This window comes from Oenanthe melanoleuca, chromosome 15 (assembly GCF_029582105.1).
Source record: "Oenanthe melanoleuca isolate GR-GAL-2019-014 chromosome 15, OMel1.0, whole genome shotgun sequence".
In the NCBI taxonomy this organism is placed as follows: Eukaryota; Metazoa; Chordata; class Aves; order Passeriformes; family Muscicapidae; genus Oenanthe; species Oenanthe melanoleuca.
Genome location: NC_079349.1, coordinates 5957180 through 5982715, shown reverse-complemented (window position 1 = coordinate 5982715; position 25536 = coordinate 5957180).

Here is a 25536-nt window from a genome sequence, read left to right as displayed (position 1 = left end):
GCTTGGGGCCACCCTCTGCCCCAGGCACTGCACTTCAAGATTCCCCTGTGACCAAGAACTGTAGAAATGCAGGTTTTGTGCTGGTGTGATGGGCTGAACTAGGCACACAATGATTTATCCTAAAATCATTCTGAATGCTCATATCATTGAACTCTCCTCCTCATAAAGATGCCTAACACTGGTTAAGGTATTTGTTGCTTTCAGTTGTGTTTTTATTACAGGATCAGTCATCCTGGTGTAAGTTACAACAGTGTGACTTTTCCACACGTACATTTTTAGCCAGGGCTTTTATTTGCATTTCTTCATTACAATAATGCTCCATTAATGGACTTTCTCAAGCAGCACATCCAAGGTCTGGTTTGCCAGTAGGTGAGTGCTAAGAAAGGGAAATGAGATGGGGAAATCAAAATGGGGGGTACAGGTAGGACAGGAACTGTGACTTGCCTTGCAGTCATTCAGGAGCCAGTGGAGGCACTGAGGACAGACCCTGTTATCCCTGGGAGTGGAACCCTCCAGGAGAGGGATCCTGAGGGGCTCCTTTGGGGATGCTCCCTCAGCATGCTGTTATTCTCCAGTTAAAGCAATCTGCCAGCAAACCCCAAGCTCAGATTGCTTTGTTCTGACAAAACAAATACCCAGGAAATTCAGCTACAAACTTTTCTATCACTTAGCTCTTATCTTGCTCTATTGCAATAACTATTTGATGACTTCAACAGAGGCCTTGAATCCAGTAATCCGTTCTTCAAGTTTGCAACAAAATCCGTTCTTTTTTCTAAACAACTACAAGCAACAAGAGGTTGTCTTGGCCTTTTATCTGTTTTGACAAATAAGGGCCTGGACCTCCTCCTCTGCATGCTGACCTGCTCCTGCAGGGTCTGGAGGGAGGATGTGGCTTGGCTCTCCAGACTCCTGCCTCAGCTGGGACCCACTGTCTCCTGAAACTGCCTGGCAAAGCAAAGCAGGGAATTGCATTCCTTGCCTGAAAGGCAGCAGAGGCTGCTTGGGTTTTTATTGCCACCAAGAAGTTCAGCTGGTTGATTTGCATAGATAATTTTTTAGCTCCTGTTTAGCCTGAGCAGAAGTGATTTGGAGAGTAAGTGATTTGAGTGATTCACTGGAGGCAATGTTCACCCTGGTGCCAGTGATGCTGGAATCTTTCTGCTCTAGCTGGAAGCCTCTGTTTGGTGTGGAATGGGTTAAATTGCAGCCTGTGACTGCAAAGCATTTGTCTGAGGACTGGGACTGTTCTTATCTTTACAGTGAAATATTATCCCTTCATGGTTAACAACCAGCAGCAAACCTGCTCATTGTGGAAGCAGTTTGGCATAATTAGCCAGTTAAAGAAGTCTGCCTATTGATTAACTGAACTAAATGACCCATAATTAAGAGCCCAACTGTGGAGCTAATCTATTTGGTGGTGCTTTCTTGCCCTCACAGGTTTGGAGCCTGCAGGTGTGCTGGCTCTTAGGGGTGGGTTGGTGAGGAGCCCTTGTGGGTGGTAATGGGGTTGGTGAGTCCCTGCAGGCTCTAATGCACACCCCATGGGTTATGGGGGGCTGCTGGCACCCTGCCCTCCTCTCTCAGAGCACAGAGGTGCAGCTTGGGGAGGTGGCTCCATCCCTGCAAACAGGGTGTGGGCTGTCTGAGAGGACCCTGTGTGCTGGAAAGGGACCCAGGCCACCAGAAAGACAAAGCTGGGGCTGAAGTTGTGGGAACCCATTTGTTTGGTTAGCTTGCAGTGCCATTTCCTTGCAGAAAGTTGCCTATTTTCAGTTGTAATTTGTGTCCAGTGTGATGCATAGTTTCTATAAAATGTATTCAGACTGGAGTTTCACTTAGGTAATTTAGAGGAGCTCCTGTTTATACCTAAATATTATTGAATCTCTCTTTGTAAAGTGCTACTTCCTGCTCACACTTTTTTCCCTATGTTTTACTAAAGATGATGCCAAAATCAGTCCATTGCTTTGGCCTCCTTTTGATGCAGTGCTATGAAAACAGGATCAGACTTTAGTGGTGACACCAGCCAGCCTGCACAGTCTGAGCTGGTACCAAGCTGCACCAGGCCAGGGGGTTGACAACATTAAACTACAGTTTCAAATAGTCACAAAGAAAACAATGGTTATTTTTTTTTTTTTTTTTTTGAAACTCAGCTCTTATCTGCCTCCTCTTCTCAAACAATCCTCCTCAAACCTACAAAAGTAGCAATCTGAACAGATTTGGTCTCAAGGAGTTAAGGTTAAAGGACTTAAGCACTACTCTTCTCTCTGCAAGAAAGTCATGGTGCCATTCACATCACCTTGTCCCCCAGCTGGAAATCCCTGGAGCTGCTCACACATTTGTCTACCTGTTAAGCCCTTTAGAAGGAAGGGAATTAAAAGATGCCATGGACAGCTCAGAGGTGCATGAAATCTCACCAGACTCCCCTACACACACGTGTCCAAAGCCCTCCAGTGAGGGATCACACCCTGGGGAAGGCAGGGATCACTGAAATGCCTGGGCTGGCTTTCTGCCTTCAGTGTCATGTTGGGAAGAGATGGGATGTCTCCTCTCCTCTTACTAGAGTGGTGCTTCTTGCTGTATTTGCTGCTTTTTAAAAGTTTGGATTTGGTCAGTGCCTCATAAGCACTTCTGCTTTGGCAGTGAGAGAGCAGCTGCTTCCAGGTGCTTGCAGAATCCCCAGCAAATCTTGAACTTGAAAGCTTCTATTATTTCCATATATAAGTAAACATTATTAGATTTATATATAATATCTGCTTATTTAATGTGCATATTATTAAAGAGTCTATGACTATATCAGCACTGGTGTCTTAGCAGATTGTGCTATGCTTCATGTGCCACCACAGAGGAGCAGATAATCTGAGAAGTGCCTTGCTTGCACACCAGAGCTTTAATAGCTATAACAAGACAATTAGTACATCGTTCCACTTGAACTTTAATGTAATAATTGGCAGTAAGTAATTCCCCTCAGATGTGATACACAGCCCGTGTTGTGAACAAATATCAGAGCAGCCCTGTGTAGGAAAGGGAAAATAAAAGTCACAGCTGCTGGTTATGACCAAGGGGGTGGGTTTGGGGATGATGTTCCACAATGATGGATGTTGGACATGGCCCAGGAGCACTGTCAGGACTTCCAGTGGACATCCTGATCTGCTGTGTCTCTGCATCTCTGGATGAGTGGGATGTATTGCACAGTGCCTCAGGGGAGGGGACACATTTACCCCAGGTCTGGTACTGAGAGGTGCAGATGAGGCTCTTTCATTCTCCCTGCCCACAGAGAGAATGACTTTGAAAAAAGGGAATTTGGATAGCAGAGATATTTTTGATAGTCAGTGAATCAGAGCCTTGGCAGAGGCCAGGACACCCTGGAGCAGAATAAGGATTGCCTCTTTCTCAGCATGACCCCAAACAATTCTGAATTTCCAAACATCTTTCTGATCCTCTCCTGCAGTGAGGTCAGTGGGCAAATACAGGCTGTAATGCAGCTTTGTGATTTGAAGTTCAATGCCTAAATTGTGCTCTAATGTATCAGGGAGAAGCATTTGTTTCCCACAATGGATCAAGTGGATGCCAGCAGATTGCTCCTTCTGTGCCCAGGACCTGAGCCCCACTGCCCATCCCAGACCTGGCTTTCTGGAAAAAACCACTGCTTGTGCCAGGAAAGCTCATCCAGGCTGCCCTAATGATGTTCACAGGAAAAGAAAAGGAAGGGGGAGGGAGGAAACATCTTAACCCATGTCAGGTATGATCTCTCCTGTGATCACACCCTGTCTGATCCTCCCTTCTGGGTCTCTGAAGTGTAGGTGGCTGGTGTGTGCTCTCTAGAGCTCTGTGTTCAGTTCTGTGCAGTGCTTGCCTACAAAAGGCTGCTTACCATGGGAGTTTGTGATCTGGAGAAAACAGGAAATTACATTTGGGCAGCTCTACAGAAGATGGGTTTTCATTGATCCCATGTTTTTGAACAGAGTCATTTGCAGTATTTTCTAGGACCAGATGTGCAATTAATGATTTATCCTAGTTTTTGCAGATTTTTAGGATGTGAGCACCTTGTAATTGTTTCCAACCAAGGAAGACAAGGAATGTGTTTCCTAAACTCCTGAGGTAATAGTCAGATGTGGACTGTGATAGCAGTTAGAGAAGGTTTCCCATGGGATGGTTACTTGAGATGCACATCACAGCAATGCTGACAGAGAGCAGGGTCCCCAGGGCTGGTAATGGGGCTGTAGCACGAGGGGTGAGTTCTGGAGTCAGTGGGGACAGTTTGCTCAGGCCATGATGAGGGGGAGGGTGTTGGCATTTCTGTGGCAGCAGCTGAGGAATCTCAGGACTTCACCCCAAGCCCCTCGTGAGGAGATTCTCTGCTGTGCTGGCACTGAGAACAGGAACATTCCTCCTGCAGCACAGGCTGGATGGAGGAGCTGTCTCCAGTTCTCACAGCCCTGGCAGGAACAGCACAGCAGCCCTGGGCAGAGCTGCAGGCCAGTGCACCCTCCCCTCCCAGAGCAGGTGATGCTGTGCAGTGGAGGCTCTGGCTGCACTCCTGCCATGTGCCTCAGAAAAACCCCAGGGATTCATTAAAATATTCCCCATCCCAGCATGGCAGGACCTGCTGTGCTTGGCAGTGGTCAGGGGGTGGACATCAGGTGGAACAGTGGGCAGGGGAATGGGAAGAGGAAAGTGCTGGGGGCACTGCTCTCCTTCCACCCAAATTCCTTTGGCAGCTGGATCTCCTGCACTCCTGTTCATAAAAAGCAAATGACTTCTCAGATTTATTAGTTACCTCCAGGTGCAATTTATCAATCCCAGGCTGGGTCCTGCCCAGGCAGCTGGGGAGAAGCTTGTGTCTTTGATTAATGTGCTCTCCCCCACAATGGTGGCAGATTTCTTACTGGGCTTTAATTCTAACAGATTCTTAAAAATAACAAGAAGCATATTCAGCGAGCTGTTTAAGAGGATGCAGAGCTGGAGCACAGTTCATTCTCTAAAGCTTTGAAGTATTTACAGAAGGGGTTGAGGGAATCTTCATGGAAGCTGGGAGGGTAAAGGAGGAACCTTAGAGGAGGGTGAATTGGAATGGGCGGAAAAAAGGAACAATTACAACAGCTCATAGTGGAAACAGGAGACTGAGGGGTTTCAAAGTAGAAATGAAACAATGGGAGTGAGATCTCAATAAGAATAAGCAAAAAAATGTTAAAGACTGGGCTCTTGCAAACACAGGCGTTTCCTTTAGCCAACACAACTCTTGTGTCTGAAATTGTTATGAAAGGATAGAGGAATGTTAAGTGGGAAAAATCAGAAAATCTAGGAAGGTAAGAGGAAAATGGGAAGCCCCCAAACCATGGGCTGCAGTGTGGAAAGCCTCTGAGGTTCACTGCAGCCCTTTCCCTAAAGCATCAAGGGGATGCCTTTTCCCATCTTTATTTTCTTCACCTTTTAGCCACAGCTTAAAATGAAAACATTACATATAGACCTGCCTTTTAGAGACTGAGCCAAGAAGAGCTCTTGATCTTTTGACCCTTTTTTCACAGATGGAAATATATTAATTTTCCCCTCCTTTTCAACAGTACCAAAGCTGTTTTCTCACAGTTCAGGGTCTGTGCTGGAAAGCAGTTTGCTGTTTGCCTGTGGGATGAGGATGCTGGTTCAGGATGGTTTGGAAAAAACTCCTCCAGCATCATCTTGTCCCCTCTGTACCTGAGTTGGCTGCTGACAGCCCTCCTAGGTGCAGCAGCTTAGATTTCAGTGTGACAAAGTGTTTTCACACCCTTTGGTAAGGAGGAACATCATAACCCAGTTAAAGGGCAGGATGCTCCAAGCTTCCAATGCATATTTATACTGTCTATTTTAAGTATCTGCTTTCAGATCTTTCTATATGGTCAGTGCAAAAAAAAAAAAGATCCACATCTCTGGAAGGTGACTCATGACACTTAAAATAGACTCCTCAGACATCCTCTCTCTGCACTAATTATAGCAGGAGGCTGGAGATGTTTAGCACAGTTGCAGCACGTGAAGGTTGATGCTGCAGGAGAGAGCAGCAATACCCACTTTGCTTTCCCTGGTGCCTGCAGTGAGTTGTTGCAGGTTGCCTGCAGCCCAGTTCCCTGGTTTATGGCCTCCCTTTGCTCCAGGGAAAGGTGCTGAAGCCCATGCAGGTACTCCCAGGTCTGTCCAGGCTGATCTCTGTTTCTGGTAATGCTGGGCATGGCTGTGACAGAGCAAAACCGGCTTTGGGAAGGGCACACCCACAGTAACATGTGGGAGCTATCCCCAGCCTTGGGGCTGCCATTCACCGGCTTTCCTGCTGATGGAAAAAGAGCAGAACTGTGACTGGGTGAGCACGGGGTGCGTTTGCCCCACCCTGTTCATCCTTGAGCAGGGCTGCCACGGCTCAGAGTGGCACAGCCTGCGTTTCTCCCTCCCCTCACCCCACTTTGCATAGCCATCTTTGGAGCCACAGTTGAAAATTAAGCCCGGAGTTGGCCATTTGTAAACCAAGCTGACAGGAAATTGCTGGCTTTGTGCTGAAGAAGTCATTACCTTAAGCTTTATTGCCGTGTGCAGAGTTTACTTGTGACAAAGTAAATGTGCAGAGATGTCTGTAAATAGGGCTGGGATATTGCTGCGTTAACAGCTCCTGGGAAGGCATCAATCAGCAGAGCAGCGTGCAAGGAACCATTACCAGCCCCTGCTGCAGAGTCTCTCCCACAGGCACACGTGTCTGAGCTCTGCTCTCACCGCCAGGCTGTCCCCTGGCTGGGCAAAGCTCCCTCCCTGGGGTGTCAGAGGATGCTCTGCAGCCTGGGTGTGTCATCAGAGATGTGGTGCCACCTGGAACAGAGCGTACTGGGAGTGCTGGGCTGAAGGACCCACCTGAGACAGCTCCACTGCATGAGGTGGGATCTCTGGTCCCTCTGCACTTGGGCTGGAACAGCAACAGAAAGCCTGGTTTGGAGTTTTGGTTCTGTCCATTAATGGTATGGCTGTGAAAGGGAGACAGCTTTGTCTCACTGATGCCAACATAAATCTCATTTAAAATAAATGAGGCAGCGACATGCACCACTCGTGCTGCTTGAACTGCAGAAGGAGCTGTGCTGGGGGGGAAACAGATGCATTGGAAATAAGTTGGTGTCTGTGTGATTGGTGTGTGTCTAAATGGTCTTGGTGGTGCCTTGAAGGAGCATCTCCCCTCCTGCTGCTGCTCCCCTGTCACTGGTGAGGAGCTGCTGGCAAGAGGCAGCTCTGGCTGGAGTGCCTGAGTGCTCCTCCAGCTCACAGAGCTCTGGCAAGAGGGAAATGGGGGTTTCTGGCTTATCTGTGTTTTCTCAGGGTGGCCGACAGCCTGCCTTACTTGTCTGAGCACTTCAGGATGTCTGGAACTTTTTATGTGCTCCTTCCCTCTGAGTCAGCCCCCTACTCCTGATGGCGTTTCGGTTTTTGCCAAAATTGTGGCAGCCCAGTGCTAGCACACATTTCTGGTCTTTTCTGGCTTCTGCCACTTGTGGGAGTGATAAAGTCAGACAGGGAGTAAAATCTCATCACTTGGGGGTCACTAGCAGGGCAGCCTGGAGGAATTTTGCAGGCACGGGCTGAGCAGGGCTGGATTGTTGCAGTACTGCAAGGGCAGGCATGGAGGAAGGCAGAGCCCTGTTTGCCATTTCCAGCCACTGCTCCCTCTGCAGAGCTGGCCCGGGGCTTCTGCAGGTGCTACAGCTTGGGGTGGTGTGGGAAGGGAAAGGGAGGGCTGGCAGGTGGCAACAGAAACCAGAGGATGCTGCAGATTTCCTCCCTCTCAGTCCTCACTCTCACAGCCTGTGCCCCCACAGTCTGTGAAGTTTTGTTTGGGTTGATAAACCCGTGTTTGCCCATAATGAAATCCTGGCCTGATGTGGGGCAGCTGCCATCACTTGGCCAGGAGGGGAACACACAGAGCTGTGCTTTGTGCAGCCTCCCAGCCTCAGCCTGGCAGTGCCCATGGCTCTGTGAGGTGCTGAGGAAAGGATTCATTCCTCACTCACTCTTCAGCTGCCCTTTGGCTGCAGGGCCATCCCTTTGGCACAGAGAGGGAACAGCACCCAGCTGGAACTCAGGGCTCATTCCCTGCATCCCAGGGCTGCTCTCACAGCCAGGCACTGCCCCTGCCTGGGAGTGAGCCATGGAGAACTTTGCAGAGTGTGCACATTTCCCACTGACACAGAACTTTTCATCCACAGCCATGGCAACCCCATGAGCCCAAAGAGCCTGGCTCCCATGGTGCCAGCCTCAGAGCTGTGTCCCCCTGCTGCCTCTCTGCACAACTCCCTGGCCCTGCCTGAGTTTGGGGACGTGGTGCCAGCAGCCCCCCACCCACTCACCCCTTACCAGAGGGAAGCAAGAGGCTTCTCTGGAGCCTCTGCTGGGCTGGGGCATCTCCACAAGGAGGTTTGAGGGACCCAAAGCAGAGCTGAGACTCGGTGGCACTGATAACCAGGTGCCAGCCCCATCACTTGCTCAGCTCAGCAGGGTGTGGGAAGGACAGCCAGAGCTCCTGGCTCCCCCCAGGGCAGGGACATCCAGGCTGGCTGGTGCCAGCAGCAAGGGCTGTGCTGTGCCCCCTGCCCAGGCTCAGCAGTGCTTCCCTGGGAAGTGCTGTCCTGGGGGATGTGATGGCAGCAGCTGCTCCTATCACACTCTTTAGATCAGAAAATGCTTACCTTTCCCTTCCAAAACTCAGCTCTGTGGGAATAAGTATCCTGATTATACACATTTGAAACTGCAGTTGTAACTGTTCTGTTTTCAACTGCTTTTTCAAATTTGAGGTGACTGATTTGTGTGCTGAAACTCCAACTGATTCTTACCAAAACTGCTTGGAGAATAACCCTGGTGCTCTGTGGCTGCTGGGTGAAGCTAGTTTGCTCTGGGATGGTGAATCTGGGTTGCTGAGGAGGTCAGGAAAACTTCCCAGGGTTGGGGTCTGAGTGATCTGCAGACTCTTTCCCTTGAGGAATATCTAGTGCTGATTCTCAAGGCTGAGCTCATGTTGCAGCCTTTTGTTCAGCTGAGGTTACTCATAACATCTCTCTCCTTTACGTGGATGTTTATTTTTGCTAACCTTTGAGGAACTGAATTGTCTCTGAAGCTGTTATCTCTGTCAAATTTGGCTGAAATTGCTCAATGAGTTCAAAGTTGTTGAGGGAGACACAGCCAGTGTGAATGTATGAGCCATAGGAAATCAGACTGACAGGCTGAAATGAGAAACCCTTTAAAACTGTCAAAAACAAAAAGTCTTCCCAGTGGCCTGCCTGACTTGTCCAGACTATTGGTTCCTAAAGCATCACAATATCCTGCCAGCTACCTCCAGCCCTGAGGAGCTTCTGAGAGCCCCACTTTGGAAAGCACAGCATTAACTCTGCTGACAGCAGAAAGGACCCTTGGGATTAGCAAGAGATTTGCCACCAGCTTTGCTTGTGGCCTCTCAAGTCTGGGAAAGTGGAAGCCCATGGTGAGATGCACATCTGTACCATTACCAACCACCCTGAGAGGTGATGGCACACCAGACTCTCTTGATTTGTGTTTCCTTTTGCCAAATGACTTTGATTGAAAAGGGATCTGACACCAGTTAATTAGATGTAGGAGCAGGTTAGAAAAATAGTTGCAATAATGAATCTGCTTTTACTGGTCCCTGCTGCTGCTCCAGGAGTGCTATCACAGCCACTCACAGGATGGTTAATCTTTCAGCAAGTGCTTTGAGTGCTTTGTGCAGGGAGCTTTGCACCATCAAAAAGAATGAATGACCCTGTTTCTCTTCCCCATCGTGGCTATCAACCAGAGCTGTCTTGGGCAGAGCTTGTAGGTTGACTTCTGGTTGAACATTAGAGGCAGAATTCATCTGTCCAAAGTAGACATCTAATTGTGAATGTCTACATCTGAGTTACTTGTCTAGACTCTTGTTTATAGGAAAGAAATGGGCACCCCAAGGACATGAGTCATTGTATGCTAGAGTAAATGTCTAAAATAGGTCAGATGAATCATTCTGTAACTGGGCCCTTCTCTCTGCTGTGACTATAAAGGGAGCCCAGAGCCACCATGAGGGGGACAGAGATCCTCTGAAGTACAGTGAGATGCATCCCAGCTCAGAAACATTGCTGGGTATGCACAGCCAGCTGCTCTTATGTTTGCACATCATCCTGACATCCTCTGTCCTCTTCTTGCTCTTCCCTTTATAAATTTACCTGAGGCTGAGATGCCATTTTATTCTTGCAGCTTCTCCTGCAGGAGGATTCCCAGATACCTGCTTTTCCTTTCTCAGGTCATCAGGCTGGAGTCACCTTTATTCCAAACCTGTGTCTGGGCCTGGGGCTCTGCTTTATCCTTTTGTGAACCCTCCTTTCCCCCTGCACTGAAACACAGCTGGGGATCTGCTTTCCCTGCAGTCAGGATGTTCCCTGTTTGGACCATCCACAGGAGCCACCTGCACACATCTCAGGTGCCCTTGTGTTCTCCAGGCCAGCACAACCTGTTCTGATTTTCTCAAAATTTCCTTAAACTTCTGGTAAGCTGATAGAGTTCCTTCCTGGGCTTTGATTATTGCCTTTTTCCATCTGTGCTGTTTCTGCTCTGGGTGGGCACTGCCACCTGAGAGGGACTCAGAGCAGCTCAGTGCCACCCCTGCTGAGATGAATTTCCAGAACTGATGGTGCTGGTGCACAATCTCTGCTGGGGGTCAGGGTATCAGCCTCAAGCTCCTTCACAGATTTATTCCCATTTTATTTCTGTTTGCTGAACAAAAGAAATGTATAATACTCACAAATCCTTCCAAATAGGCTTGGAGCCTAGTTCTAGATGTAGCATTATTTTAACAAAACCAGTGCTGTGCTGATAAATGGGATAGTGGGAGGAGGGAAAGAAACTATTTATAACACATAGTGCAGGAGATGAGGGAGAGAAGAAAACTGAAGAGTGCAGATAAGATTTTTGCTGCAGGTGTTTTCTCAAGTTTTGGCTTGGAGACAAAGGGAAACCCACAGACCATCCAGATAAGCCCATTAGGTTAGCTGAGCACTGTTTCATTACTCAGTAGTGTTATCTAGGCCCTCTGGCCTCAACAAAATCCCAGCTTTATTCTTTCCTCAAACACTATTTTATTAAAAAAATCCTCTCTGTGTGAGAGGACTTTTTAAAAAGCGTATTTTAAAAAATACATTGGAACATGGGAACTTTCAAATGCTGGCAAGCTGCACCCTTGTGGGAATGTGAACAGGACACAAGGTGCCTGCTGTCTCTTGCCCCAGTGTTGCTGAGACTTTCCTTTTCTTTTCACCTGGGATCAAGCCCTGGATCCTCAGGTTTGCTTTGACCAGGTGAGGTTTGGCATCTGGAGCTGATGGGGGCTGAGGGATGTGGGACCAGATCAGGGGTGCTGTGAATGTTTGTGAGGAGAGGAGCTGGTGAGGCAGCACCCCTCACTCTGGGAAGCAGCTGGGACTGGGAGCTGTGGAATGAGGGGATCATCCCTTCTGAGTGGGTTGGCTGAGTGTTTTAGAGGGGAGCCCAGCTGATCTGCCTGGCAGGGAAGTTAAATTATGTCCCAAAATACACACACCTGAGAAATGGACTTGCTGGAGATGAAAGCCAATGGAACATGCAAACTGAAACCTCAGTGAGCCTCACCCTGCTCTGAACTGTTTCCCTTTGGAAATTCCTGGCCCCAGCAGCCTTTCTGTTTGCTCTCAGAGCGTGGGCCATTGGAAGGTGGCTCTGTGGCAGGAGGTGCTCCCTGCTCAGCACTCACTGCTAACAGCAAACACAGCAGGGATGACTCAGAGGTGCTTTCCCTCCAGCACAGAGCTTGGAGATCACACCAGGGCAGTGCTGAGCATTCCTCTGATGGTGTTCAGTGCCTGAGGAGTGGCCAGGTCCTGTCTGCCTCCCAGGAGGGTGACACCTGTGACCTGGGCTGTGGAAAGGGCTGTGCTGACACTCTGACCAGACAGGCTGACATTTGCCTGCAGCACTGCCCAGTGTAAGGTCATTCCTTCCCCTGGGTGATGCTGCCTGTGAGGACAGAACATCTTTGCTCTTACACCATTCCACAGCTCCTTGTCTAACTCAGCTCTTCTGATACCTGGCAGTCCCTTTGTGTTTTCTTCTCATATCCAGAGTTAACCTCACAACTAAAGCTCAGCAAATCTCTTTAAATCCACTTGTTCCTGGAAGCTTTCTCCCTGCAGTGATACCTGTGTGTGCCATTGTCCTGCAAATACAGAGTGAGAGATTTTCCCTGATGCTGAGAGATGTCATTACTAAAACCAAAGCAGATGGTAGAATGGGATTGAGGTAATATTATGGAGATTTTCCCAAGATGTCATGTATTTTCTGCAATTATGAAGCCCTCAAATGGCTCACATGAGGAGGCTACAAACCCTGCATCTTGGGAAGGTTTCTAAAAAAAGTGAACATTTGTCAGGGATGACTTTGTTACCCAGACTTTCCCTGGGGAAGGAGATGAACTGTGTGGTTTCCTGAGCTCTAGTCCCAGGAAACCCGACCAAGAAACTTGCCAGATGCAGAAAGTGCCTGTAAGGTTTAACAACGGAAAGGAAATGTTCAAAGAAAAAAAACATATCTCAGATTCAGAGCTGCTTTCTCAGCAGTACTGCTGAGTTTGATTAGAACAAATCCTGCTACATTTGGCATTTGAAATGCTTGAGTAACAAATAATACCTACTTCTTAGTGCAGGAGGAAATCAGAGTGCAGAAGAAATCAGCCTCCTTGGGGCAGAGCTTGTGGGAGTTTGCTTTGTATTGTCTGACCCACACTGGGGCCAAGTACAAACAGCACTTGAAATTTGCTCCCAGCATTTAGATATTTCTTAAAAACAAGAACGATATTAGATGGGGAGCAGTGGCTAGGCTCAATCTGATCCCAAGGTAATTTGCATTAAATGGCTCCCAATTCTTTCTTTAATATTGTTCTCCTGCCTAGCCTGTGTGTGCTGCTCATTTCCTCTGCTGGAGGAGTGAGCAGCACATGGCAGCGGAAGCTGAGCCAGCCAATAAAAGTGATGTGGCAGAGGGAAAGAGAGGAATGTTACAAACAATCCCTGTTTTGGCTGATAAAGGCATCCTCAGGAAGCTTGCAAGTTGTAGGAGTCTGTCATTTTGCTGGGCTGGGAAGAGGAATGGAAAAAAACCATATGCACAAAAAAGGCACTTCCCCATTTGATTCAATTTCCATAATATTCTAGTACTGTTCCACTTTTGCACAATCCAAGGCTGAGATCCAGGTCTCCTCACCCCTCTGTTGCTTTCAGAGGGATGCAGGACCTGCAGTCTCCTCTTGCTGTGTTCTCCAGCTGTGGGAAGCTGCCCTGGAGTGCAGCGGGGGAAGAGGAGGCTGCTGCAGTTGGTGTAACTTCATTTTCCACAGGGTTGTATTTGCCCCAAACAGGTGCCATGCTATCAGAAGGATGTCCTTGCTGAACTACTGATGTTCCTTAACAGGCACAGACTGGTCAGTGAGGTCACGTCCTGGATTGTCACCACAGCCACGTGCTGCCACGCCAAGAAGCCAGCAGTGAGCTCTCCATGCAGCCCAGCAGTGCCAGGCAGGTCCCTGCTGGGTGCCAGGCCTGGAGGGCAGCTGCTGTGCCAGGCCTGGAGGGCAGCTGCTGTGCCAGGCCAGGCTGCTGTGCCAGGATCGTGGTTTTCACCCGCTCCACACGCTGTGAGCAGCGATGTGCTGGAGATGCCCAGCACGGCATTGCACACAGGGGTCAGGGCAGAGCACCCAACGTCCAACACTCCATTTCTGCACTGCAGTGGCACCGTGCCAGGATGAATCCAAAGTGATTAAATCTCCAGCCTAGTCAGTTCCTCTCACAGCAACAGAGAACATTTTCCTCTGCTGGTCAGCGCGATGTGCCGAGGATCAGGCTCGGGCTCTGAGCTGTCTCATCTCACACCTGTCCTTGCAGTGCTTCTCTGGCTGAGACACCTCTGGGGTCCCTGCAGCTCCCACTGCCCCTGGGGAAGATGCACAGCAGTCCCCAGTGGCCACTGGCTCACCTCAGCCTCCCTTGTCACCCGAGCGAGACAAAGGTGATGGGAAGGCAGAGAAGAAAATAACAAACTCTTGACCACATCGTAAATCCAAAGACATGGCAGCAGCAGGGCTAAGCTCATTCATGCAGGAAATATTGTAAATGAAACCACAGTGTTCAGATACAGTGTCTGCTGAAAAGGAAATCTCCTTTGGTAGCTTGCACCTGCTAGATACAAAGAAAAGAAAGGGACCGGATTTCTTAATTTTGCAGGAATCTAGTTTTTTTCTTCAAAAGACAGCATATTTATAACTCTGGTAAAACTGCAAAATTGGTGTATAAAAAAAATCCTTTAAGAAGAAAGAATTGATTTCTGGATCTGATCAGAGCACAGCTCTTAATCTTTGCTCCTCTTTTATAGAATTGCTGCCTGGACACCTCCTCTATGAGCCCAGGACCTAAGGCTTTTTCAGCCCATACTGAATGGAAAACTGTCAGGAAAGGGAAAGAATCTTAAGTTATTCTCTCTTTCCTTGATTAAAAAAAAAAAAAATAGAAAAAGATAAAGATATTCAGATCAATTGTTCTCCTCTTTTCAGTGCTTCTCAGGTGTCAGGAGAAAGTGAAGACTGTTGTAATCCCCTAACCAGGCATCTCACAACAGCAGTCGTCAGACAGGACTCAGGTGGGTCCAGAGGGGCAGAGATATGAACTGCAGATCTTTTTACAAATCAGTCTCCTTGCTTTGTGATGTGAACATGTAGCAGAGGGAATCTTACTTCATCTATAACTCAAAGGCCTTGGGGCTTTAGCAGCAGAAACAAGTTCCAAGAAAGGCCCTGGAAGCGCCTACAGAATCTCCTGTGATGGCACCGTGACTCAGACAAAGCTTTGGTCCCCAAAGAAGATTGAGAAGCTTTAGATTGAAAGAAAAAACCCAAACAAGCAATTGGATCAGGTTTTCATAGAATCAAACCAAGGCCATTAAACTTTGCAAACGGTGCAAATGCAAAGCAGCTGTTTCCACCTTCCCTGCCACAGGTGGGGCTTTGTTCCCAGAGCTGGCTGATCCTTGCTGGCCATCTGAGCTGCAGCAGAGAGATCCTGCTGGGAAAGGGGCACCATCCTGGCACACTTAGGAGTAAGGGGTCTGGAAACTTGGCAGGAAACCTCTTCAGACTGGCATGTGATCAGGAGATGGTCAGGCAGCACCAGAAGAAGGGAGATGGGATCCAGGTTTGACTGCTGTGGCTGTAGGTGAGTGAGCCAGGTACCAAGGTTGTGTGTCTGCCTCAGCCTCTCTCCTGGCACCAAGGTCTCTCAGATGCCTCCAGCGGTGCCTTTGTGTTTCAGATACCTATTTGCTAATAAGGCTAGAAGCTTTGAAAGTTTTGAAAGGTCCTGTTTGACTTAATCCCTATTGATCACAGGGCCTTGATGTGAAGGAATTCTAAATTTCCAGCTGCTGACTGTTTAACAACTTCTGACTTCAAAAGCTCTAGGAGCCTTCTCCTTTTAAATACACTTTCCACTTAAGGAAAATATAGTCAGCCCCTCATTAATGTGTGCTTCTCCCATAATTGTACAAGTGTTTGTAGTGCAAACGCTCTGCTCTGTGCCATGTGCACATTCCTCATCCAGGAAATCAATAGGCAATAAGCAACATCCATTTCCGATCTTTACAGGAGTCGTTTGCTACAAGGGCAACTTTTACTCAGTTTGACAACGTAGACATAAAATAGATGATCTTTAAAACCAGCCAGGTCTCCTCAGCTGACAGCCCACTGTTCCCCAGTGAAGCAGGGCGTATTTCCCAGAACCAGCTGGGAGGGACCCACTGCTCCAGGCCACTGGCAGCTCCTCCCTCTCTGGCACTGCCTGGGGCTGGTCCCCAGGCGAGCTGAGAGCTGCCCCTGGGGCCTCTCAGGCACAGAGGGTGACAGTCTGAGTTATAGCCCTGAGTCAGGGAGCATGAAGGAACCTGGAAATGATTATGGAGCATACGGGGGAGCTTGAGCAGTGGAGAGACTGCAGAAACCATGCTGATCCCTGGGGAGCTCAAACCATATAATTTACACAGGTCTATGCCTGAACTTACCTTTACAGTCATGCTCTTGAAAAAGAGTTTACTTGAAAAGGAGGGGAGACATAAATCTCTGGGGCTGAAAGAGCAGCTGAGCAGAGCCAGGTTTATAGGCAGAGATTTGCATGCCTTCAAATTCACACAGCCTTCCTGTGTGTTTCATGGCTGGGATGGAGGCAGTGAGGGGCTGGAAAATCTGTCAGCTCTGTCCTGCACTGCTCTGAGCTCAGTGTGACTGCAGGGACCACAGGGTGAGGTGATGCTCAATGGAAATTGATGTCAGCAGGTGTTAGTGCCTCCAGGAGACAGAGTTATTCTAGATGCAAATGCTTGGGGGATCTTTGTGAAGATTCTTGCATAAAACTGAGACTTGATACTTCTGAGGGTTTTGGGGTTTTTCTGGTTTTGTCAAAAAAGAAAAGGAAAAATTCTCCCTTCCCCATGGCTCCCCTTCCCAGACCACTAGGGCAGCTGAAGAAAGTGAACTAAAGACGCATGCAAAGCATAATGTGCACCTTCCAGCTTCTGAAACTGGTGGAGCAGGGTCCCAGACACAACAGCTTTCTTCACTGGCCACTTCTGACTCATCCCCCTTCTGCAGAAGCCATGAGACATAGTGAAACCCCACGGTCTCAAACTGTTTACAAAATGTACAGGAAGGCACTAGTCCAACTAACTTAATGCTGGTTTTTGGTACTGAGACACACTTAGCTGTGCAGCCTGAGACAGAAAACCAAACCCTGTGGGTGGAGTGAACTGGGAAGCTGCAGCAAACCACCCAGAGCTACATGCAAGCCTGGGACCAGCACTGGGTATGACAGGGATCTCCAGCAACCCCAACTGCACTTTGCTTTGAAGCTGGCAGAGGACTGTCACTGAGCTGATACTCAGATTCTTTCCTCTGATTATGTCATTTTCAGATCTGTGTGGCCAAGAGGCAGTGGCACACAATGCAGAGGGTCTTCATCTCTGAAGCTGAGTGCTGTGCTTCAGCATGAAATGATTGCTGCACTTGATTTCAGAGCTGCAGGAGATGAGGCTTCTCTGCAGATATAGGAGAGAGAGAAACCCTCTGGAGTGACCCACTGTATCCTCAGTGCACATGGGACAGGGAGCTCTAACACTCTGCAGGGACCAGGCTGTTTGTGTGTGCACCCCCTGCACCAGCCATGCACAGCTCCTGCACTGCTGCTGAGCAGCTCTGCCCTCAAGGTCAACTCTTCTTCTATCACACAGCATTTTAATTGCCTTTGGATATCTTTCAAAACCTGAGTTTGTGTCTTGATGAAACTTTTGACAGGCAGTGAATAACAGGAGCATTATTAATTTATGTCAGATGGGACGGGAGCATTTCTTGTTTATCCTTCCAAAATGGTAAATGAAAAAATGGACTTTTTCTTTGACCTTGGTTTTGGTTTGTGCTGTAGATCCCCAAAGAAGAAAACATCTCTGTAGTAAGTGCCTTATTAACAGAAAGCATTTGCAGCAGGAAGAACAATGTGTTCTGGCCCAAACTTGCAGCTGTGGCCACCAGCTGTGACAGCCCTCCTGCTCCAGCTTTGTCTGTACTGTATTATTTCAGAGGTAGCTTTAAAGAACTCAGAGACTGGCTTAGAAACAACCTGCTGCAATCTACAGAGAAACTTCTGGGCCTGTGAAGGGCTCCAGCAGCCCAGGGGATAACCTGATGCTTGGCTCCAGGGCCCTTGCATGAGAGCCAGGGAATGCAGGGAAAATCTGGGTATCTGGTGAGTGGAGATGTATTTAGTAGCAGGAATGAAGTGTGTGCCTTCCAATCACATAAATTATATAAAGACTTTGGCCAGACTCTAGACATCCCACTGGAGATCATTACTGCTCTCTCTCTCCCTGTAACTTTGGGTCTTTCATACTTCAGTTTGATTTTAGACATTGGGAAGCATTCAGAGATCTTTGGCATGGGTCTTGCATGGCCATTTCCCAAACAGCTGTCTGCTCCTCAGGTTTTCTGGGACTGCTGGGGGCTCGTGCCAGAACTCCAGTGCTGTCCTCTGGAGCAAGGGCTGCAAAGACCATTTGGCACTGACAGCATTTGGGTACACCTTACTGTCTGCTGATGATCTGTCTGACCTGCTCCTCTGCTTTGTCCACACGCTGCTGGCTCTCCCCTTGGGAGCTAATTCAGGGCAGGTATCAGGAAGTTCTGCTCTCCTGGGGTCTCTATGCTGGTGGCCTGGCAGCTTGGGCTGAGAGGAAACAGTTGTCTGCACCCTTTGGACTGCAGCTGCTCTTTACAGAGTTTGGGTGTTATTTCATTTGTGAGCCGGTCCTTGAATGCTCTTAGAATAAAACATAATATAAATAAGTGAAAACACATTTGCCTCACCTCCACTCATATAAAACCTGTTGTGTATAGCTTTCTCTTACATAACCCACCTGACTCCAAGAACAAATGTCCCTAATTTCTTTTGGATGATAGGCTTTGTAGAAATTTAAAGGGCAATTTCTCTCTCCTTCTCTTAGCTCTCACAAAGTATTACAATAAGGAACTGCAGTGACAGACAATACTTAAAGGCATGGTTTAGAAGTGATTCATCTGTGAAACACGGTGTAGCATATTTTATTGTATTTTAGCTAGTAAAAGCTGTGCCTTCTAGCTCAGCTCTGTCATGCTGCATGGTAAATTACACTGATAGGAATCCCAGCCACACAGCTGAAAATAAGTACCCTCTATACAAGAGTTAATGTGGTAGATTTGTACTTAGACATGTATTTGTAAAATATTTAAGCTGCACGAGAAGGGTGTCTGTAGAAGATATGATTACAGGATCACAGAAGTGCAGCACAGGGCTGTCATATTTTAAGGTTAAAGAACAGTCATTAGGCTTTGGTGGCTGACACTGCAGGAGTGGAGGAATGGAGCCCTTTGAAAAGCTGAGTGAGGAACAGCCTGGGTCTTGCATCTGCTGCCCCAGCTGTGAGCCAGCCCCAGCTTGAAGGATGGTGTTTTTACTGGTGCTGGGACCCTCTTATATCTTTGTCTTATGGAAGGAGAAGAGAGCTCCAGGAATTGCCTTCTTGTGGCAGCACATGCTTTATGCCTGCTGCTATTCAGGTGGAAAAGCACAGCTGATCAGGAGCTGATCTTCTCAACTTTACAGCAATACCTCGTCATCCCAGGGCTCTGAGTGCCTTCCAAACACACACAGCAGTTTTACAAGCTCTTCAGCTTATCTGGGCAGTGCCTTGTAGCCTCTTGGCACAAAGCAGTTCAGGCTGTAGTGCAACAGCCTTCAGGAAAGCAGAAAACCCAGAGTATTTATTGCACTGGGGTGATTTAGTCCTGCAGAGAGAAACACACACCTCTGTACCATGACTGCCAGCCTTGAATCTTCTGTCCTCTGGAGTCTTATCTATTCTCATAGTGCTAGCAGTTTTCCAGACAAATGGAGAGGAGGACATGTTCAGGTACTACAGTACAAGATAAACTATTGGAAATTTTTGACTGCTGATTCCTAAATCACACCCAGTCTAATCACACCCAGTCTAAATAAGCTCCAATTCACTGAAGTGTTTTAGCAGCCTTCCCTTGACTTCACTGAGCTCTAAGCAGATGTTTAAACTTAAGTGCATGCTTGAGTTTTGCTGAATCATACAGCAATAAAATATGCAGAGCTGGTCTTTAATAGAACCTCCTGATTCATGTGAAAACTGCACATTTCCCGCAAAGCCTCCTTCGAGTTAATTAATGAGCATTAAGGACTCACATTTTTCTAGTGGAGAAGGGCCCCAAGGGATCACAGCAATTTGTGTTCATACCCTGAACGATACCAGTACAATCTTCCCATGGAGACAAAGCCTCGAGCACTCCCTCTGTGATAACCAAGCACTTACATTTGATGGATGGGTTTTGGCTGCCTCTGACACCCCCTGGGTCAGGCAGGAGGACCTGCCCTCTGACCCCTCCCTTTCATCCCTCTGGCTGGAAGTGTGCCCACTGCATGGCTGATTTTGGGGGGGATGAGAGCAGGGACCCTGGGAAAGCAAGGAGGGAAGTGGAGGGGCTGCTTTCTTGAATGTAAGTTCCCAACATTTCCTAAATCACACAGCTCCCCTTGCTGTTGTTACAGCCTTCTCCACAAGCTTGACCAAAGGGGCCTGTGATCCATGTCCACAGGACATGCTGGCCACAGGAAGCCTTGGCTGCACATTTATTTTGGAGCAGAGTGAAATGAATCAGAGCAGCTGGGTGTGACACAGGGAGGCAGACTGAGTGCTGCTGGAGTCAGGGACTGCCAGCCCTATGGCAAAGCATCCCAGGATCTCGCTGAGGTGGGACTCGAGCAGCCCCTGCACAGGAGGGATGGGGGCACTCCTTCAGGACACAGATTCCTGAAGTTCCAGGAACAGAGCAATGCAATTTTCTTGATGACCACTTTGTTTGGCATCCAGGGTTTTAGAGAAAGGACCCTTGCTGGCTGTGAGCTGCACAGCTCAGTGCTTTCAAGGAAGTCACAGGGAGTTCCAGGTTGGGGAGGTCTCCTCCATCAGCAGATCATCCTAAGAGGCCCATCCCTACACACTGAACAAGCTCCATTTTAAAACTACATTGGTTGGCTGAGGCTTTTTTTTTTTTTGTCCTTGATATTTACTCCCCACTAGTGCTCTCCCAGGCCTGTTCCAGAAGCTTACTCTGCTGGTGAGAAACTGTTTAATTTCCACTCAGACTTATGTCAACATTGCCTGGTAGCTATTTCCCTTCTCTCTATTTATCCTGCTAGAAATCATTGCTCAGCCCCATTCCCAGCCCTGTGTGGTCCTCCTTCAGCTGGAAAAGCAGGGAAAAGGAGGAGATTGTTACGGGAAGCACTGGAGCAATAAAATCGGTGTTGTGGTAAGATGTTTAGGAGGAGTGAACCCAGCAAGGACACACACTTGGAATGCTGCTGGCAGGTGGGGCTGGGGGAGAGGGATGTCTGAGGGAAAGGAGGTGTCTCTCCTCGATGAGTGAGGTTGGTGAACAACTGTTCCAGCAAAGGAGCTAAGGATGCTCCAAATGTCTGCAGTTATGAGGAGCAATAAGACAAGGTTGATCAGAAAGAGAATACTACAATATTTCATGAAGCACTTGAGCTGGACTTGAAACAGAGAAGAATGTTCATCAGTTGTCAAGTATTTGGCCTGAGGAATGACACATTTCACCCTCTTTGTCCCCACAGGTGAAAAAACAGGATAATAATAGCCAGTCACCTCTCCCCAGGGTATTGGGAGGGTCAACGTCTGTAAAGGGTGTGGGCCATTTAAAGTAATAAAGAAATGCAAAGTATCCTTATTATTAACCTTCCTGTGCTTCAGTTCCCCATTTTGATATCTCACCCAGCACACTTTGATTGCATTTTTCTCAGGGAGCTCTGCCCAAGGAGGTCTCAGCTGGAGCTGAGCTCTCCAGGTGCTGCCACTTGTACACACGGCCCACTTGCCAAAGATGCTGGGACCTGCTGAGATGGACCAGGTCAAAATGTGAAGTTGATGATCAAAGTCTTCACAGGGATTCATTTTTTGTTCTGTTATTCTGAATCCTATTGGCTTTTGTAGTGACTTTCTATTACTTGTCTTCTCTTTATTTTCCAGTTGATTTCTCATATGAGGTTCAAAATAAATTTCTTGCAATGTTAAGGGAGTGCCTTGTAGAGGGTGTAATTTCACCCATCTCTGCAGTGACATTTCCCATCCTTCAGGACAGCAGAGGTGAACCTCCTCTTTCAGCAGCACAATTTCAGGTATGTAACCACCTCTGAGCCACTGAGCTGGAAGTAAAAGAAATGCAAGGCAGAGGGAGCAGGAGATGCAGGCCTGGGGATAGAAAGCTGAGTAATGCCCCAGCTTGGAGCTGCATGTAGATTTGCATGTCTTCGTTGTGCTGCTGTAAAGAGGTGCAAAATTTCTTCTGCACATTTCCTAAAGTATGGTCTTATTGAACTTTGCAGTTGGTTCAAACTGTGGGGGAAGGTTTTGTGGGTTTCAGGTCTGTTTGTTTATCTGCCTCATCTGAAGCCTGTCTGCTCTCTTGCAGTGAAATGAGCCCTGTATCTGGTGACTTCAGTGAAGTGTGTCACTTCAGTTCTTCCCAAAACCTCCTTGCTGTCTTAATCTAGCGAAGTTGTTTCTCTTGAGCTTGGTTTGTTTGTTAAGTGAAGCATCATACACTGCCTGGAGCCAGGATGCAACTCTTGAAACCCAATAGTTTACAAGCTGCTTCTTCGGAAAGCTCAATTTACTTGGGATGAGTTACTCTGAAGTAATATTTTCTTTCCTGTTTATTTTTTCTGACAGATCTTCTGCTTTCCCCGTGCCCTGTCACATTAAACCATTTATGCACAAAGTAAGCAGTTTGGGTTTGCCCTTGTGACTTTACTGGAACCAGTTGCTTATTCTTATCATGATTCTGCCAGCAAGTGCTTCAGCAAAAGCAATTGCAAACTACCCACTGCAGCCACTGCATTTCAGTGCAGTTACAAGTGAAATCACATCCTAGTTTTAGGTTAATGTTTGGACACATGAATGCTGAAAGCTCTCTGAGTTTCATCTAGTGAAATGCTGCAGTGTCCAGAGCAAGGTGCAAGGCTGAAGCAGACCACCCTCTGTTCAGGGGGGCGGCCAGCTCTGCAGGGGTCTTTCCACAGAGGCTGATAAGGCTGGTGTCACCACTGACAAAAACACAGGATGCACTCAGCCAGGGAAGAAAAGCAAATCTTGAAATCCAACCAACTCATGGCTGAGTCTGCCCCCTCTTTCTTTCTTCCATGAGCTCACAGAAACGTTTTTTTCTTTATTTGCAAGGGATTCGAAGCATTCTCTGAACAATAGTTTCTGTTCACTTTCGCAACACTAGAAATTACTGGAACACAATGCTTGGGTTGTTTTGATTTCCTCTAGATTGCCATATCCAAATGTCTCTTCAATCTATTATATCTTAATACTTAAGCAAAGAATTACTCATGGGACTTTTTTTTTTTAATTTTTTTTTTCTTCTTGAAGGCAGTCCCTGTGACTTCACAGCATGGAAACCAAGTGGGAAAGTAATCTATGCAAATTATATGTGCTTTTCTGGTTGAATCACGTTCCCTGCACTCATGGTAATGAGTCACTTGGCATAAAATGGACTGCTACTATGAACGGAGAAAGCACATCAGGGCTCTGCTTCTCAAAAATTAATTCCACTTGCTGCATCTCATTTTGGCCTGGAACCACAAGGGGTGAGACTCTGCTGTCAGCTTCTCTGCACTCGAGGGACTCTTGTTCCCCAGATTTTCATTAGATCTTGCTAAGTGCTGGTGCTGAGGGTGGTGCCTCATGGGAGTCACCAAAGCTGTGTCACACAGTTCCCAAATACTGACCATGGAGTCTTTTCCTGTAGTAATACTGAGATTAAACCAACAAGTGGCCTCAGTGAAGAGGAAGGCAGAAGTGAGTCCCATCCCATATGTGGTGTCTGAGAAGTGACTGCTCAAAATGCAGCCTGCCTGAGGCACTGACTCCTGCCGAGTCAACTGCCATCTCAAAGCTGGTCCTGTTTGTGTCAGACCCCAAGCAGGGCAACCTAAATCAAATTATTGCTCTGGAAGATGTTTTTTCTTGTAGTTTTTCCTATATAGTAATTAACCCAATGAGCAGATGGTGAGGTCTGGTGCTCACACTGAAAACATGAGTGCCAGAGAGCTTGAATTTCCTGCTCTCAGCTTCATATAAGCACTACAGCAAAAGCAACTCCCATGGGCATGACATGTTCCACCTCCCCTGACCTTACACAGGCTTACATTGCTTTTTCTTGACTAGAATACGTAATTCTTATTTATTTATTGTAATGGAAACAGACAACTGACACTGAAGTATTATGACACTGCTGATTGATAGTTGAATGACAAGCTGCAATGTCACTTTCTTACGAGAATAACTATCCTGAATTACAAGGGTAGTGAATTGAAACACATCCTTTAGAAAGATGCCTAATCCCATTTTTAAAGCTCTGAGTGATGGTGAGCCCTCTAACTTGTCAAGTAAGGTCTTTAATTGCCCTCACTGTGAGGACAGTGCATCTTATATCAAGTTTGGTTTTAATCTAATAGCATTGACTTGCCTTGTGACCTTGGAAGAGAAGGGATGGGATCAGTTGTTTAAGGCTAAATTGATCCTGGAATTTATGTATTAATACACCTGCTCTGGAGAGCCTCCAGAGTTGTTTTGAGCACATGAACCCCAAGTGGAGTTTCAAGTTCAGTTCTTAATTTTTGTGTGTGCTTTGTGAGTATCACTTTCCATTATCCTTAGCCTGGGGTTTAAACTTTGTAAAGCTGCTGGCCTGGGCTTGGTCTGTGCAGTGGCAGGTAAGACACTTGATCAAGCCTGTGACTCCTTTCTGCTTCCTGAGCTTTAGGAGGAGCAGTGGGGATGAGCCTCTGTGTACTTGTGAAGCTGTGATGTCATGGTGAACACCTGTAAACCCCAAAGAGAATACATGCCACAGTTATGGTTTCACTGCAGCACTACACTGGTTGGAATGCCCAGTGAGAAGAACCAAGTACAGTCTGAGTGACAGCCCAGGTGAACTGTCGCACATCTGTCATCAGAGTAGCATTTAATTAATTAGGAGATAAATGACGATGCCATTAGGAGTGTATTGAGACCAGTGAGAAATGTTCCAATGTTGACAGAAATCACATAAAATAGCAGTCACTGAAAGAGCTTCTCAGGTCTGCACTGTTTTTGACATGTTACTTAACATTGGGGAGCCCCTAAGCTTTAAAGCAGCATCTCTCTACCCTGATCTAGACAAATTACTTTTGTACTTTGATCTAAACAAACTCTGATCTCTTTGCTGCCATTGAACTCACCTTGTCTGAAACCTAATCTGACTACTTTATTCTACCTCTGTACTGGGAATTCACTCTATCATTAGCATTTCAATCTATTTAATTCACTGAGGGTCGCTGAGCAATGTAACTGAATCCATGCTAAGCTACCACTGGCAATTTAGCTGTCAGATAGTCTCACCTTCTATTTTTAGTTGCACTCAAATTCCTTGCTTAAGGGGGTGCACTCTGAATTTCTGGATTAGCTTCCCCCTGACCCCTCTATTGTATCACTGCCACTCATGTTTAGGTTAGAGCCCTGTTTACATTGTTCTGTTGAATTAATTGCAGCTTGTCCAAGGTATAGACAGTATTCTGGGAGACTCTGTTGACAAGCCAGTAACTCTGGGATTGAGCCCTCACATTTAGAGCTGAGAGAAGTCTGTATTAGTGCAGTGAAGAAAGTCTTTGCTAGGGAGACTTAAACTGCAACACCAAGACCTCCAGAATTATAGCCTAATTCTTTAGGCTGGATGGGCAGTCTCATCTTTGGCTCTCCATAAGGCTTTCTGTAGTGCCAGACACTTACACTTGAGTGGGGCAGGAATAG